At 42.7% G+C, this 14443-nt stretch overlaps 1 long non-coding RNA gene across 1 annotated transcript; it reads right to left on the bottom strand.

Moving 5' to 3' along the window:
• Positions 1–85: 85 nt before the first annotated feature.
• On the bottom strand, positions 86–1056 carry LOC104236054 (uncharacterized). Its single transcript, XR_713345.2, has 2 exons — positions 390–1056; positions 86–312 (listed from the first exon to the last, which is right to left on the bottom strand). It is a non-coding gene; the product is annotated as an uncharacterized lncRNA (long non-coding RNA).
• Positions 1057–14443: the final 13387 nt, after the last annotated feature.

The following is a 14443-nucleotide window of genomic DNA, read 5'->3' as shown; positions in this document are numbered from 1 at the left end:
AAAAAGAAAAATCACCCTACAAACTTTGGGGGCAGGGGTGGCAAAACGAGTATAAAGTTGCGCATTCAATAAGAACCAGCAGACATTCAAAATTAAATTTTTTTGGCTCAATTACTTGGACCTCCTGACAATCATTTTGAAGTAATTTCTTTTACATGTCATTTTTGAAATGGCAGAAACCAACTGCCAGTTCTTCCTGACTATTGGCTGCAGCAGGTTGCGCATTGCTCCCTTCTAGGAAGGATCAGATTGATCGTTTGCTGCAGCTTAGCAATATCGAGCTCGTGACAGGCCATGCTTTCTATCCACATCCTATCAGATTAAAGAACTCTCCAGGTTAGTATCTTGGGATCTTGAACCAAACCAATAATAGCAATGCTACTAATCACCTCATCGCAGTCGAGTTTGATGCAACTCAGTCCCGAGGATTCAATGATATCAGTGATAACCGTGCTGAAGTGCTTAAGTTCCATGGAATCAGATTTCTCATGGCCAGTCCTTGAAAAAAAAAAAAAAGATCTCATGACCAGCAGAATACTTTGAAGAACAATAGTGGTGTAATGGTATTGTTTCAAAGTACTACTCTTCCGAGGAGAGGTTGAGCCAGGATTGATGAGAACCAACCCTATTCACTATAAAAAAAAAAAAGAAGACAAAAAGAAGTAGAAAAAAGACAGAGAAAAAGTAAGAATGAAATGAAAGAAAAGGAAAGAAGAAAGAAAAAAAGTCAAAGTTGGTGGGCTGCAAAATGTGAAAGAAAGAATCGGCTCACGGTGCTGTCCCACCCAGGGGCGGATTCATAGGCAAGTATACAGTGCACATGAATCCATAGTATTTTCGTCAAACTAGGTATTTTATATACATATTTTTTAGAATTAATCTAATATTATCTACTGACACTGATGCTCCAAAGAGACTATATGGTGCACTTGTTGAATGTTGAGTTATTTATCTAGATGAGCAGAGATAAATCCCACTTAATACCTTTTTTCTCTCCTTTCTTTAGTGGTGCACTTAAAAATCTTAGATCCGTCTCTGGTCTTACCGCGTATTTACATTCGCTTAAACTTTTTCCAGCAGACTGTCATGACCCGATCCTCGAACCCAGTCATGATGGCGCCCCTCGTGAAGACAAGGCCAGCCAGACCAAAACGGAACACCTCTTTTAAACAGTTAATCATCATAAACAGTAATAACATATAATATAATGCTCATAAATTGCGGAATTTAACGATAATAACAGCAGGAACCATCCCGACACAGCCCAAACCGGGGTGTCACAAGTCATGAGCTACTACAGAATCTACTATAGGTCTACAAAGTACGGAATCCGATACAACAGTTTGAAGAAAACATAAATGATAGAGGATAAGAGAGTCAAGGGGCTGCAGACGTCAACAACTACCTCGTAACTCCAAATCACTGCCTAGCCTGGAAGGAATCAGCGCTCAGGTGCGGACTCTGCTATACCTGAATCTGCACACATGGTGCAGGGAGTAATGTGAGTACTCTGACTCAGTGAGTAATAATTACAAATAATGGCTGAAAGTATGAAAACACGTAAAGGCACAAAGCAATTCCATATCAAGCAGTAAAATCACTTAAAGCAGTAAATCAGTGAAGAAATCAAATGATATTCCTTTTTAAAACAAGTAAAACAGGTAATTTAACAGGTATTTAACAAGTAGAAATCCGCCCCTCGGGCACAGTATCAATCGCTCAGCATAGTATCAGCCCCTCGGGCTCACTCTCAGTGCAGTCTCAGCCCCGCGGGCTACCTCACAATCACTCAGCATAATGGTCAGTCATTGTTACCTGACCAACTTCATCAAATAGTGTCATTGTTACCACTGTTTCAAATCACTTGGGTACCCGCGCTCACTGTGGGTGTGCAGACTCCGGAGGGGCCCCTTACGACCCAAGCACTATATCAAGCCACCTCGTGGCATCATCACTCAATATATCCTCACATCACTCAAGCCACCGCATGACATAAATAGTACCTTAGGCCCTCAGCCTCATATCACTCAACATATCCTCACATATGGCCCTCGGCCTCACTCAGTCCAGAAATCATCATAAGCCCCTTGGGCATTAGTAAAACAGTAGTTCTCGGCCCAAAACATGATGTAGAAATATCATTTAAGTTTCAAATCTGAGTAAAAGTGGTTGAGTTTGTAAAGCAATAGATATCAACAGGACTGAGTTCAAATAATAAGTCAAGCAGTAAGGAAACAGTGATAAAAATCCCCGAAGGGTCCAAATAGTTGGCACGAAGCCCAATTATGGCAATCAGCCCAAATCATGATGGTAACAAATGAATTTCAGTCAAATATTCGGTAAAATCATCAATCGGGATGGACCAAGTCACAATCCCCAGTAGTGAAGACCCCACGCTCATCATCCAGCGCGTATCTTGCCTCAATATAGCACTACGATGTGCAATCCGGGGTTTTAAACCCTCAGAACATCATTTACAACCATTACTCACCTCGAACTGGCTAATTCTCTAGCTCACGACGCGTTTGCCCCTTGAATTGGCCTCCACGCGCGTCGAATCTATCCAAAATCAGAGTCGCCAGAGCTGTCACACCTCCTTTTTCCGCACCCGAGAGGGTACAAGGGAGTTTTTCCAATTAAAGGACAATCGAAACGGGATGAGTTTATTTATTTCAGAGTCGCCACTTGGGAGATTTAGGGTGTCCCAAGTCACCAATTTTAATCCCGAATCGAGGAAAAGAATGACTCTATATTACAGTCTGCGTACCAGAAATCCGGATAAGGAATTCTGTTAACCCGGGAGAAGGTGTTAGGCATTCCCGAGTTCCGTGGTTCTAGCACGGTCGCTCAACTGTTATATTCGGCTTATTTATCTGATTTTTAATACAATTATGAACCATGTGCAAATTTTATCTTTTACCGCTTTATTATTATAATTATTATTTTTTAGGAATGTGAACATCGCTTAAAACATATCTTTGGATTGTGTCACATGAAATGCACCCACAATACGAAACATATTTTATTTGATGTTTTAGGATTTAGATTTGGGTCGCATGAAATGCGCATCCCGAATTAAGGAGAATAAATTATTAAGACGTGCCTAAAGCAACTAACGTATTGTTGTTTTGGGTAAGGCCGAAAAATTCGCTAAACGGCCTGTCCCGAATTCTAAGTGTTTTAATATATATACAGCTAGAGGGCCCCGCGGCTGTGTATATTTTTGTTTGACGAGGCTCGTCTCGTTCTACTTTTAAAAGGAATTCGCGACGTCATGGACATGCCTCTCGAACCACGTCACAATCAATGTACCCGTGATTAGAAATACATTTCGAATCCGTCGAGATTTGGATTTGGGTCACATAAATGTGCACCCGAGTTTAAGAAGGTAAGGTTTATTAAAGCGTATCCTAAAGAGACTAACGTGTTGTTATTTTAGGAGGGTTGTGAGATTTGCTAAACAACCCGTCCTGGAAACTAAATGCTTCAATAATATACATTTAACAAGGGCCCCGCATCTGCGCGTTTTGTTTATTTTCATCGAGGCTCATCTCGTTCTTATTTTAAAAGGATATCCTATAGCAACTACGTTTCTTGTCGTGTTTGTCTCTATCAATTGAAAATAGTAGATAGTCCTAATTAATTACATGCTTACAAGTTGTTTGTAACGGAATTCGGAAATGCTTAAAAAAAATCAGGAACGAGGCTGCGTGCACAGTCAATTGAATAAATAATCACGGTCCCAAATCTAGCCCATGCGCAATAGGCCAGACCTGGGCCACTGCTTGTTCGATGCGGGCCTGCCTGGGCTGTTTTTGACCGGGGCTCGACCTTCATGAGGTTGAGGCCCTGAATGTGTGTTCTTGATCTTAAAACATGGTTTTAAGAGTTATATATAGCAATTCATTGGAAAGGAAAGAACTTATTTACAGTGTACGAATTTCATGCTTGACATACATTACAGGCTTATGCTACACCATTGAACTAAGTAGGAGATACTACCTACTGCCTTGGGCATACTCTCATCATCAACCTATATGCACATTCTAGCATTCAACTACCATGCATTGACATTTATGGGCATGGAGACTGTCTCTAGTACCCAGAACAAAAATGTAAAAAAACTATTACACATTACATGAATATTTAATGTAACAATCTATGTGTAAGAGACATCCTTCAAGATCTTTCATTTGTATTCATGCTCATTTTTCAATTACATTTCTTGACAGTGCATTGGTTGTGTACCTGGTATAGAGGACAAAGAAGAAAGGGATGATCAGCTGGGCAGTATGCAGTAAACACAGCAACAGCAGATACACAACAACAGCACAGCAACAAACCAACAATCAAATGTTTTCCACAACCCACAGACAACCAGCAATATTTCCCAGAACAGAAGAACTAACAGATAGTCGAGTAATCCCAGGAAAGAGTAGAAAAACCACAGCACTAACAGAGTGTTCAATGCAGCAACACCAACAGTTCAACAACCATAAACAGCTCAGTCAATGCAAGCAACAGAACTTGGCCAAGACAGCTTGACCAAAATGCACTCTTATACAACTTTCAGACAGTGTTTGGTTGCAGTGTTTACTGGAAACTACCTTATGTTTTTCAGTTTTTCTTTGGACTCACTAGACCTCTCTTCAGATTAAAACTCCAGCCTTAAGACTAAAATTCCACTTTGTTTTCTCTTTTTCTGAAGACTAAAAGTCCAGCCCTCTTTATGTTCTCAAATGGCCTATTTATAAGCCAAATGAACCAGTGCAGTTAAGCTGCCTGCCCTGCCAATTGGCAGAATACCCATACCCTTTAAGCCCATGCCTAAGCATCTTTGGTGCCAGCCCCTTTGTTCCCCACGCTTGGTTTTTGTTTAATCAAGAGTTATGGGCATCATTTTATTATTCATTTTAAGCCCCATACCCTTGTGTCTTGTTCCCCATTGGTATTAGTTTAATCTTAATTAGTACCCTACTTGTCAGCTTCATTTAAACTAACCTTTTCTGCCCTTTTCAAACCCCAGATTACCCCTGTTTAACCTTGATTATTACTGCCCTGCCTATTGCAGCATCAGGGCACTTTGGGCTTTGATCATTCGATTTCAGAACTGCCCCAGCCTGGCTTTTTAATTGTTTACAATGTAGTTACAAACTAACATTCATAGGTAATGCCCAACATTCAGATCACAATACAGGCCCATTCAGAATATTTGAACATTCAGTCGTAGGAGACTAATCGACGACATTTATCAGGTCGACTACACTAATTATAACAGGTAATAATCAGTCGCTCATATAAACAATACGTTCAGGGACCTAAAGGGCATCAGACAACTTTTGTTCAATTACTGGGGGGGCCTATATGAATTAACTCATTTGACGACTAATCTAATTGACGCACATGTATATCACAAAGTACATTTAGAACACAAACAGAAAACAACTGACCAAATAAGAGGCCTTTGACAGAGATGGAAGAAATCCGAATGAAAATAACAAAATAACAAACAAACATAACGAAGCATGCTGACAACTTAATTAGAACCAAACAAAGAGAAAAGGAAACTTACCGAAAAAATTTGAAATCAAAACGGACCCAAATCAGACTCAACTTCGACCTCTTGAGGCCGAACAAACTTTAATCAGGGTGTTCTCATATGAGAACACCTTGATTAAGGTCTATTAGACCTCAAACCCTTGTCAAGACCGGCCAGATTCCCCAGGTGCATGTGTTCTAAGGTCTGGATTTTCAGATCTGGATTTTTAGGATTTGTGGGTAGATTCGGACCAAACCAAGCTTGGTTTGGTCACAAGGAAGGTCAGGGGAGTGTCTGATACAAAGATGGTGAGGTTTGGTGTAGATCGAGTTTTGTCTCGAATCTTCAAATCCAGATTCGAGACGATAGGAGGTGATTCGAGGTTCGTGGTTAGTGGATTCGTGTTCAGGGTGGTTGGATGCTTTAGGGGTGTGAAGGGGGTGGTCACCAGCGTTCGTGCCGCCGGCTTCTGGTGAAAGGGGAACTAGGGCGGCATTAGGGTTTGGGGTTTCAGAGCTTAGGGAAGGGGACGAGTGAAGGGTGGGGTTGGTATAGGGGGCGTGGGGTGTAAGGGAAGGTTTATATACGGAGTAGGGGATTGGATCTGAGCCGTTAGATCAGATGATCTCAACGGCTTGGATCTGATGGTGAAAAATGAGACGGGGTCGTTTGGTAGTTAAACGGGGTCGTTTGGTTTAAGTGAGGGGTTGGATCGGATTGGTTCCTGGGTCGGGTTTTGAAACGGGTTACTGATAGTGATCCTGGACCGTTGGATTGGATTGATTGGAACGGCTGAGATGGATTTGCCTGAAACGGCGTCGTTTCAGGAGGTGCCTGGGCAGGCTCGTCTTGGACTGGATCAATGCTTTGGTTTTGGGCCTTGTTTCGGGGCCCAAATCCGATTTTCCTTTCCCTTTTTATTTCAAACAATTAATCCACAAATTCCTAAAATAAGGTACGTAATTAAAATAAGCTTGCGCACATATTGTGTAACACCTACAACAATAAACACACATAAGAAATAAAAATAAAAAAAATGGTTAGATCACAGCTTAGAACGAACGATGCACACATACATATATTTTTGAATTTTCTTTTAACGACACATATTTTTGTATTTTTGTTTGATAATGACTGGATGCAAAATGGACAGACCCACAAATGACCAACAACACATGTTACGGAAAGATCGAAAAATTGTACAGCGAAGCCATTTGCCACTATTTTTATTTTCTTTTTGGAGCGATTGTCCGTGAAGCAAAAATCACGTGCTTACAGCTGCCCCTCTTTGCACGAAGATACGAAAGGTTTTCGCGCAAAGATAAAGCGAGCGATTTTTGCCCGTCCGAAAACTCCGTGTGAAGCATTTTTGAAAAAGATTTGACCGAACCTTTGCTTCAGAGGTTTCCTACATATCCTGGGCTGAATAGGAATCAGGTCAATGTAGTTCGGGAAATTTTGGTAGCTGGGACTACCGTGTGACTGTAGTGCTTGGTGCTGTTGTGCGCTGTCGCATGCTGCTGTGGGATGCTACTGCTCACTGATCTCCTTGTTACATTGATCTTGAAAGAAAAAAAACAAGAAGTTAAGCTAGAGTATGAGATCTCATCTATCTCCGACTTGCTCTTGTTGTCTTGCTTTCTTGTCGGCTAACGCTTTCCTCTGACGCCTTTATTTTGTGATCTTGGAGATGATGCTGGTGCTTCACTTTTCTGAATGTCAGTTCTCATCACTTTGCTTGATTTGCTGGGAACACGGCTTTCTTCTTTAAATCTTTCAATGGTTTCTTCAGTGGTATGGCTTTTCATCAGAATTGTTACGTTGGGCATGCCATAGCGTTCTCAAACTGCTTCTTCTGAGACGTATTCCTTCTTCCTTTTGAATGTGCGCTTGCTTTAGCAGCCTCCTGCTTCTTGGCGCTGGGGATTTTATTGTTTTTCCTGCTTGGGGCTCTCTGTTGTAACCTTCCGTCTTCAGGTGGGGTTACTGATTCCAAAATCTCGAGCTAAATGATTTCCCGCATTATACTGGTGGGCGACCTAGAACTTAAATGTATTCCCGCATTATACTGGTGGGCGACCTAGAACTTAAAAGTATTCCCGCATTATACTGGTGGGCGACCTAGAACTTAAAAGTATTCCCGCATTATACTGGTGGGCGACCTAGAACTTAAAAGTATTCCCGCATTGTACTGGTGGGCGACCTAGAACTTAAAAGTATTCCCGCATTATACTGGTGGGCGACCTAGAACTTAAATGTATTCCCGCATTATACTGGTGGGCGACCTAGAACTTAAAAGTATTCCCGCATTATACTGGTGGGCGACCTAGAACTTAAATGTATTCCCGCATTATACTGGTAGGCGACCTAGAACTTAAATGTATTCCCGCATTATACTGGTGGGCGACCTAGAACTTAAAAGTATTCCCGCATTATACTGGTGGGCGACCTAGAACTTAAAAGTATTCCCGCATTATACTGGTGGGCGACCTAGAACTTAAATGTATTCCCGCATTATACTGGTGGGCGACCTAGAACTTAAAAGTATTCCCGCATTATACTGGTGGGCGACCTAGAACTTAAATGTATTCCCGCATTATACTGGTGGGCGACCTATCATTATACTGGTGGGCGACCTAGAACTTAAATGTATTCCCGCATTATACTGGTGGGCGACCTAGAACTTAAAAGTATTCCCTCATTATACTGGTGGGCGACCTAGAACTTAAATGTATTCCCGCATTATACTGGTGGGCGACCTAGAACTTAAATGTATTCCCGCATTATACTGGTGTGCGACCTAGAACTTAAATGTATTCCCGCATTATACTGGTGGGCGACCTAGAACTTAAATGTATTCCCGCATTATACTGGTGGGCGACCTAGAACTTAAAAGTATTCCCGCATTATACTGGTGGGCGACCTAGAACTTAAATGTATTCCCGCATTATACTGGTGGGCGACCTAGAACTTAAATGTATTCCCGCATTATACTGGTGGGCGACCTAGAACTTAAAAGTATTCCCTCATTATACTGGTGGGCGACCTAGAACTTAAATGTATTCCCGCATTATACTGGTGGGCGACCTAGAACTTAAATGTATTCCCGCATTATACTGGTGGGCGACCTAGAACTTAAAAGTATTCCCTCATTATACTGGTGGGCGACCTAGAACTTAAATGTATTCCCGCATTATACTGGTGGGCGACCTAGAACTTAAATGTATTCCCGCATTATACTGGTGGGCGACCTAGAACTTAAATGTATTCCCGCATTATACTGGTGGGCGACCTAGAACTTAAAAGTATTCCCGCATTATACTGGTGGGCGACCTAGAACTTAAATGTATTCCCGCATTATACTGGTGGGCGACCTAGAACTTAAATGTATTCCCGCATTATACTGGTGGGCGACCTAGAACTTAAATGTATTCCCGCATTATACTGGTGGGCGACCTATAACTTAAAAGTATTCCCGCATTATACTGGTGGGCGACCTAGAACTTAAATGTATTCCCGCATTATACTGGTGGGCGACCTAGAACTTAAAAGTATTCCCTCATTATACTGGTGGGCGACCTAGAACTTAAATGTATTCCCGCATTATACTGGTGGGCGACCTAGAACTTAAATGTATTCCCGCATTATACTGGTGGGCGACCTAGAACTTAAAAGTATTCCCGCATTATACTGGTGGGCGACCTAGAACTTAAATGTATTCCCGCATTATACTGGTGGGCGACCTAGAACTTAAAAGTATTCCCGCATTATACTGGTGGGCGACCTAGAACTTAAATGTATTCCCGCATTATACTGGTGGGCGACCTAGAACTTAAAAGTATTCCCTCATTATACTGGTGGGCGACCTAGAACTTAAATGTATTCCCGCATTATACTGGTGGGCGACCTAGAACTTAAATGTATTCCCGCATTATACTGGTGGGCGACCTAGAACTTAAAAGTATTCCCTCATTATACTGGTGGGCGACCTAGAACTTAAATGTATTCCCGCATTATACTGGTGGGCGACCTAGAACTTAAATGTATTCCCGCATTATACTGGTGTGCGACCTAGAACTTAAATGTATTCCCGCATTATACTGGTGGGCGACCTAGAACTTAAAAGTATTCCCGCATTATACTGGTGGGTGACCTAGAACTTAAATGTATTCCCGCATTATACTGGTGGGCGACCTAGAACTTAAATGTATTCCCGCATTATACTGGTGGGCGACCTATAACTTAAAAGTATTCCCGCATTATACTGGTGGGCGACCTAGAACTTAAATGTATTCCCGCATTATACTGGTGGGCGACCTAGAACTTAAAAGTATTCCCTCATTATACTGGTGGGCGACCTAGAACTTAAATGTATTCCCGCATTATACTGGTGGGCGACCTAGAACTTAAATGTATTCCCGCATTATACTGGTGGGCGACCTAGAACTTAAATGTATTCCCGCATTATACTGGTGGGCGACCTAGAACTTAAAAGTATTCCCGCATTATACTGGTGGGCGACCTAGAACTTAAATGTATTCCCGCATTATACTGGTGGGCGACCTAGAACTTAAATGTATTCCCGCATTATACTGGTGGGCGACCTAGAACTTAAAAGTATTCCCGCATTATACTGGTGGGCGACCTAGAACTTAAAAGTATTCCCTCATTATACTGGTGGGCGACCTAGAACTTAAATGTATTCCCGCATTATACTGGTGGGCGACCTAGAACTTAAATGTATTCCCGCATTATACTGGTGGGCGACCTAGAACTTAAATGTATTCCCGCATTATACTGGTGGGCGACCTAGAACTTAAAAGTATTCCCGCATTATACTGGTGGGCGACCTAGAACTTAAATGTATTCCCGCATTATACTGGTGGGCGACCTAGAACTTAAATGTATTCCCGCATTATACTGGTGGGCGACTAGAACTTAAAAGTATTCCCGCATTATACTGGTGGGCGACCTAGAACTTAAATGTATTAAAATTGCTTCCCCGTTCTTCCGAGAAAATTTTCGACAATCGGCAGAAAATTTTCTGCCCCGGTTTTTGGTGACTTCCCTGGCGTTGCATCTCGCTGCCATCATCAATCCTTTGTTTTCCTGCAGCAGACAAAGGGATTTAATTAGTTTTTATCGTGGTGGTAGAGGGTGCCTTTCTGGCGGATGATTTTTCCTTTCTTCTCTTTTCTTGCTCCATGTCCCAATTGATTATTGGGCAAAGTTTCCTGTTGGGGGCCTCTAGCCTGCTGGGGATTGGCTCTCATTTAATCCCCTTTTCTGCTTTCTCTTTAAGCATATTCTATGGGAGTCTGCTTTTAACTCCCGCAACCACTCCCTTTAGGAGCTCACATCCTCTAAAATTGCCGGGCATGATCCCTGCATTGGGTGAATTCCCCTCCGGTTTCTGGTAGTAAGCTTTGAAAATTTCTTTTCAAGACAAATTTTAGGAAGAGAAAATAAAAGCTAGAGGGAGAAAAAAAAAATCTTTCTGAACCCATATTTGGTGGGGAGAAGAAACTCAAAAGAACTTATCTGGAGGACATGACTGGTCCCCGTGATCATGACGTGCACCATAGATTCCCGACCCAGTCTATTTGTATCAATCGATTTGCCGTATGGTCTGACTTGCTGGGGATGATAAATGACTGTCCATTTTGTTGCAAATGTGGTAGCTTTTGCTGATTCGTCTTGTCGCCTCATAGTGCCCTTCGAGGGGTTTTCACTAATGAGACTCTCTCTTTTCTCTCATCTCCCGGCGCCTTATGGTGCCTGTGAGGGTTTTCACCAATAAGACTCTCTCATTTCATATCCCTCATCTTACATCGCCTCTCGGTGCCTGTGAAGGTTTTCACCGATAAGACTCTCTCATTTTATTTCTTTCGAGGAATCGGGGCGTTGTAGATACGACCCTCTCTTCTGGAGATTCTTTTGACTATCAATTTATTCCCAGTCTTGCGATCCTCTTCTTTGCTGGGGATCGGTGTATTATTCTCGGCCTCATTGCTTGACTCGACATCTCTTGAACATTGATCGGGAGGTCTTTTGGACATTGATGTTGGTTTTGGTGTGGAGTTAAAGAAAGGCTATGAATAATTTGAGGGGTGATGTGCTACAACTTTTGGAATCAAACCTTTGTTAGAACTTAAAACATAACCTCTGCCCCAGTTTTCTTGCTTGGGGAATTTATTTTTTACACTCAAGTTGCGCTATGTGCGTTACGCACGCTATGCCTATTATGCACACTATGTACCTTATGCATCCTATTATCCACTATGATGCATGCTATGACCGAGCCGTGAGGCGCCTACGTATCCTCTTTGAGGAATCAGGTCAAACGTAGTTCCCACGGTTTTGTATTTCTTATGATTTTATCTTCTTCTTTTTTTTCTTTTCCTTCTTTTCATTTTCTTTCTCTTTTCTTTTTCTCTTTTTTTTTCATGTCTTTTCCATTAGTGATTCCAAAAGGGGGTATGAAAGAATTACTTAGGCTCAAAGGGGGAAGCAAGGGTTAAAAGTGTTTGGATAGAAGAAAGAATTGCCTCCGTCATCTCATTATCCAACAAATGCCAAATACAAACAAATAAACCAAAAATTGCCATAATTAAAGAAATTACGCATAATATCTCTTGACTGCATCTGAATTGATAGCCATGTCGACACATCTACCCTCGACATCTGTCAAACACAAAGCACCGTTGGACAATACTCTGGTCACGATATAAGGCCCTTGCCAATTTGGGGCGAATTTGCCTTTTGCCTCGACCTGATGTGGGAGGATCTTCTTTAACACCTGCTGCCCTACCTCAAACTTCCTGGGGCGCACCTTCTTGTTATATGCTCTTGCCATTCTCTTCTGATACAGTTGACCATGGCACACTGCTGCCAATCTTTTCTCATCTATCAGGCTCAACTGTTCCAATCGAGCTTTGACCCATTCATCATCATTAATCCCGGCTTCAGCGACAATTCGGAGGGACGGAATTTCGACCTCCGCTGGTATTACGGCCTCAGTTCCATACACCAACAAATAAGGAGTTGTGCCTATGGAAGTTCGGACGGTAGTGCGGTAACCCAACAAAGCAAAGGGTAATCTCTCGTGCCATTGTCTGGACCCTTCCACCATTTTTCGCAGTATCTTCTTGATATTCTTATTGGCTGCTTCGACTGCTCCATTCGCCTTGGGACGATATGGGGTGGAATTGCGGTGTGTAATCTTGAATTGTTGGCATACCTCTCTCATCAAGCTGCTATTAAGATTCGCACCGTTATCCGTGATGATCACTTTTGGGATCCCAAATCTGCAGATGATATGGGAGTGAACAAAGTCCACCACTGCCTTCTTGGTTACTGATTTGAAGGTTTTAGCCTCAACCCATTTGGTGAAGTAATCAATGGTCACTAGAATGAACCTATGACCGTTGGATGCTGCCGGCTCGATGGGCCCAATGACATCCATGCCCCATGCCACAAACGGCCAGGGTGCTGACATCGTATGTAACTCTGTTGGCGGAGAATGAATCAAATCTCCATGTATCTGGCACTGATGGCATTTCCTCACAAAAGTGATACAGTCGTGTTCCATGGTGAGCCAATAACACCCTGTTCGAAGGATCTTTCTTGCCAATACATATCCGCTCATGTGTGGCCCACAAACTCCAGCATGTACCTCTGCCATAACCGTCGTTGCTTGACTGGCATCTATGCATCTCAACAATCCCAAATCCGGGGTTCTTTTGTACAATACTCCTCCACTGAGGAAGAAACCATTCGACAAACGCCGAAGGGCTCTTTTTTGGTCTCCAGAGGCATGTTCTGGATATATCCCCATTCTGAGGTATTCCTTGATATCATGAAACCAGGGTTCGCCATCTGCTTCTTCTTCTATGGCATTGCAGTAGGCGTGCTGATCACGGACCTGGATGTGTAGAGGATCAACATACATTTTGTCAGGGTGGTGCAGCATTGATGCTAAGGTGGCCAAGGCATCCGCAACCTCATTGTGAACTCTCGGGATGTGTTTGAACTTCACCGATCGAAACTGCTTGCTCAGATCATGCAAGCATTGTCGGTATGGTATGAGCTTTAGATCTCGTGTTTCCCATTCACCCTGAATTTGATGTACCAAGAGGTCCGAGTCTCCCAAGACCAAGACGTCTTGGACATCCATGTCAGCAGCCAAGCGCAGACCCAGAATGCAAGCCTCATACTCGGCCATATTGTTGGTGCAATAGAAGCGTAGTTGAGCCGTAACAGGATAATGCCGTCCTGTTTCAGAAATGAGTACTGCTCCTATTCCAACCCCTTTTGCGTTTGCAGCTCCATCGAAGAAAAGCTTCCAACCTGGTTCCTCAGTCAATTCCAACTCATTCGTATGCATTACCTCTTCGTCAGGAAAATACGTTCTTAAGGGCTCATATTTTTCATCAACGGGATTCTCTGCCAAATGGTCTGCCAGCGCCTGGGCTTTCATGGCCGTCCTCGTCACATAGACGATATCAAACTCTGTGAGCAGAATTTGCCATTTTGCCAACCTTCCCGTGGGCATAGGTTTCTGAAAGATATACTTCAATGGGTCCAAACGGGATATGAGATAAGTAGTATATGAAGACAGGTAGTGTTTCAACTTCTGAGCTACCCAAGTTAGGGCGCAACATGTTTTCTCGAGTTGAGTGTACTTGACCTCATGCACTGTGAATTTCTTGCTAAGATAGTAGATGGCCTGCTCCTTCCTCCCTGTGTCATCATGTTGCCCCAGTACACAACCAAATGAATTTTCCAAGACCGTCAGGTAAAGGATTAGGGGTTTCCCGGGCTTAGGCGGGACCAATACGGGTGGATTAGACAGATACCCTTTGATTTGGTCGAAAGCCTCCTGACACTCTGCCGTCCAACCTA

Source organism: Nicotiana sylvestris, chromosome 11, assembly GCF_000393655.2.
Source record: "Nicotiana sylvestris chromosome 11, ASM39365v2, whole genome shotgun sequence".
NCBI classification, from domain to species: domain Eukaryota; kingdom Viridiplantae; phylum Streptophyta; class Magnoliopsida; order Solanales; family Solanaceae; genus Nicotiana; species Nicotiana sylvestris.
The sequence above is the reverse complement of the archived record's forward strand: the minus strand, read 5'-3'. Positions and strand labels throughout refer to the sequence as shown.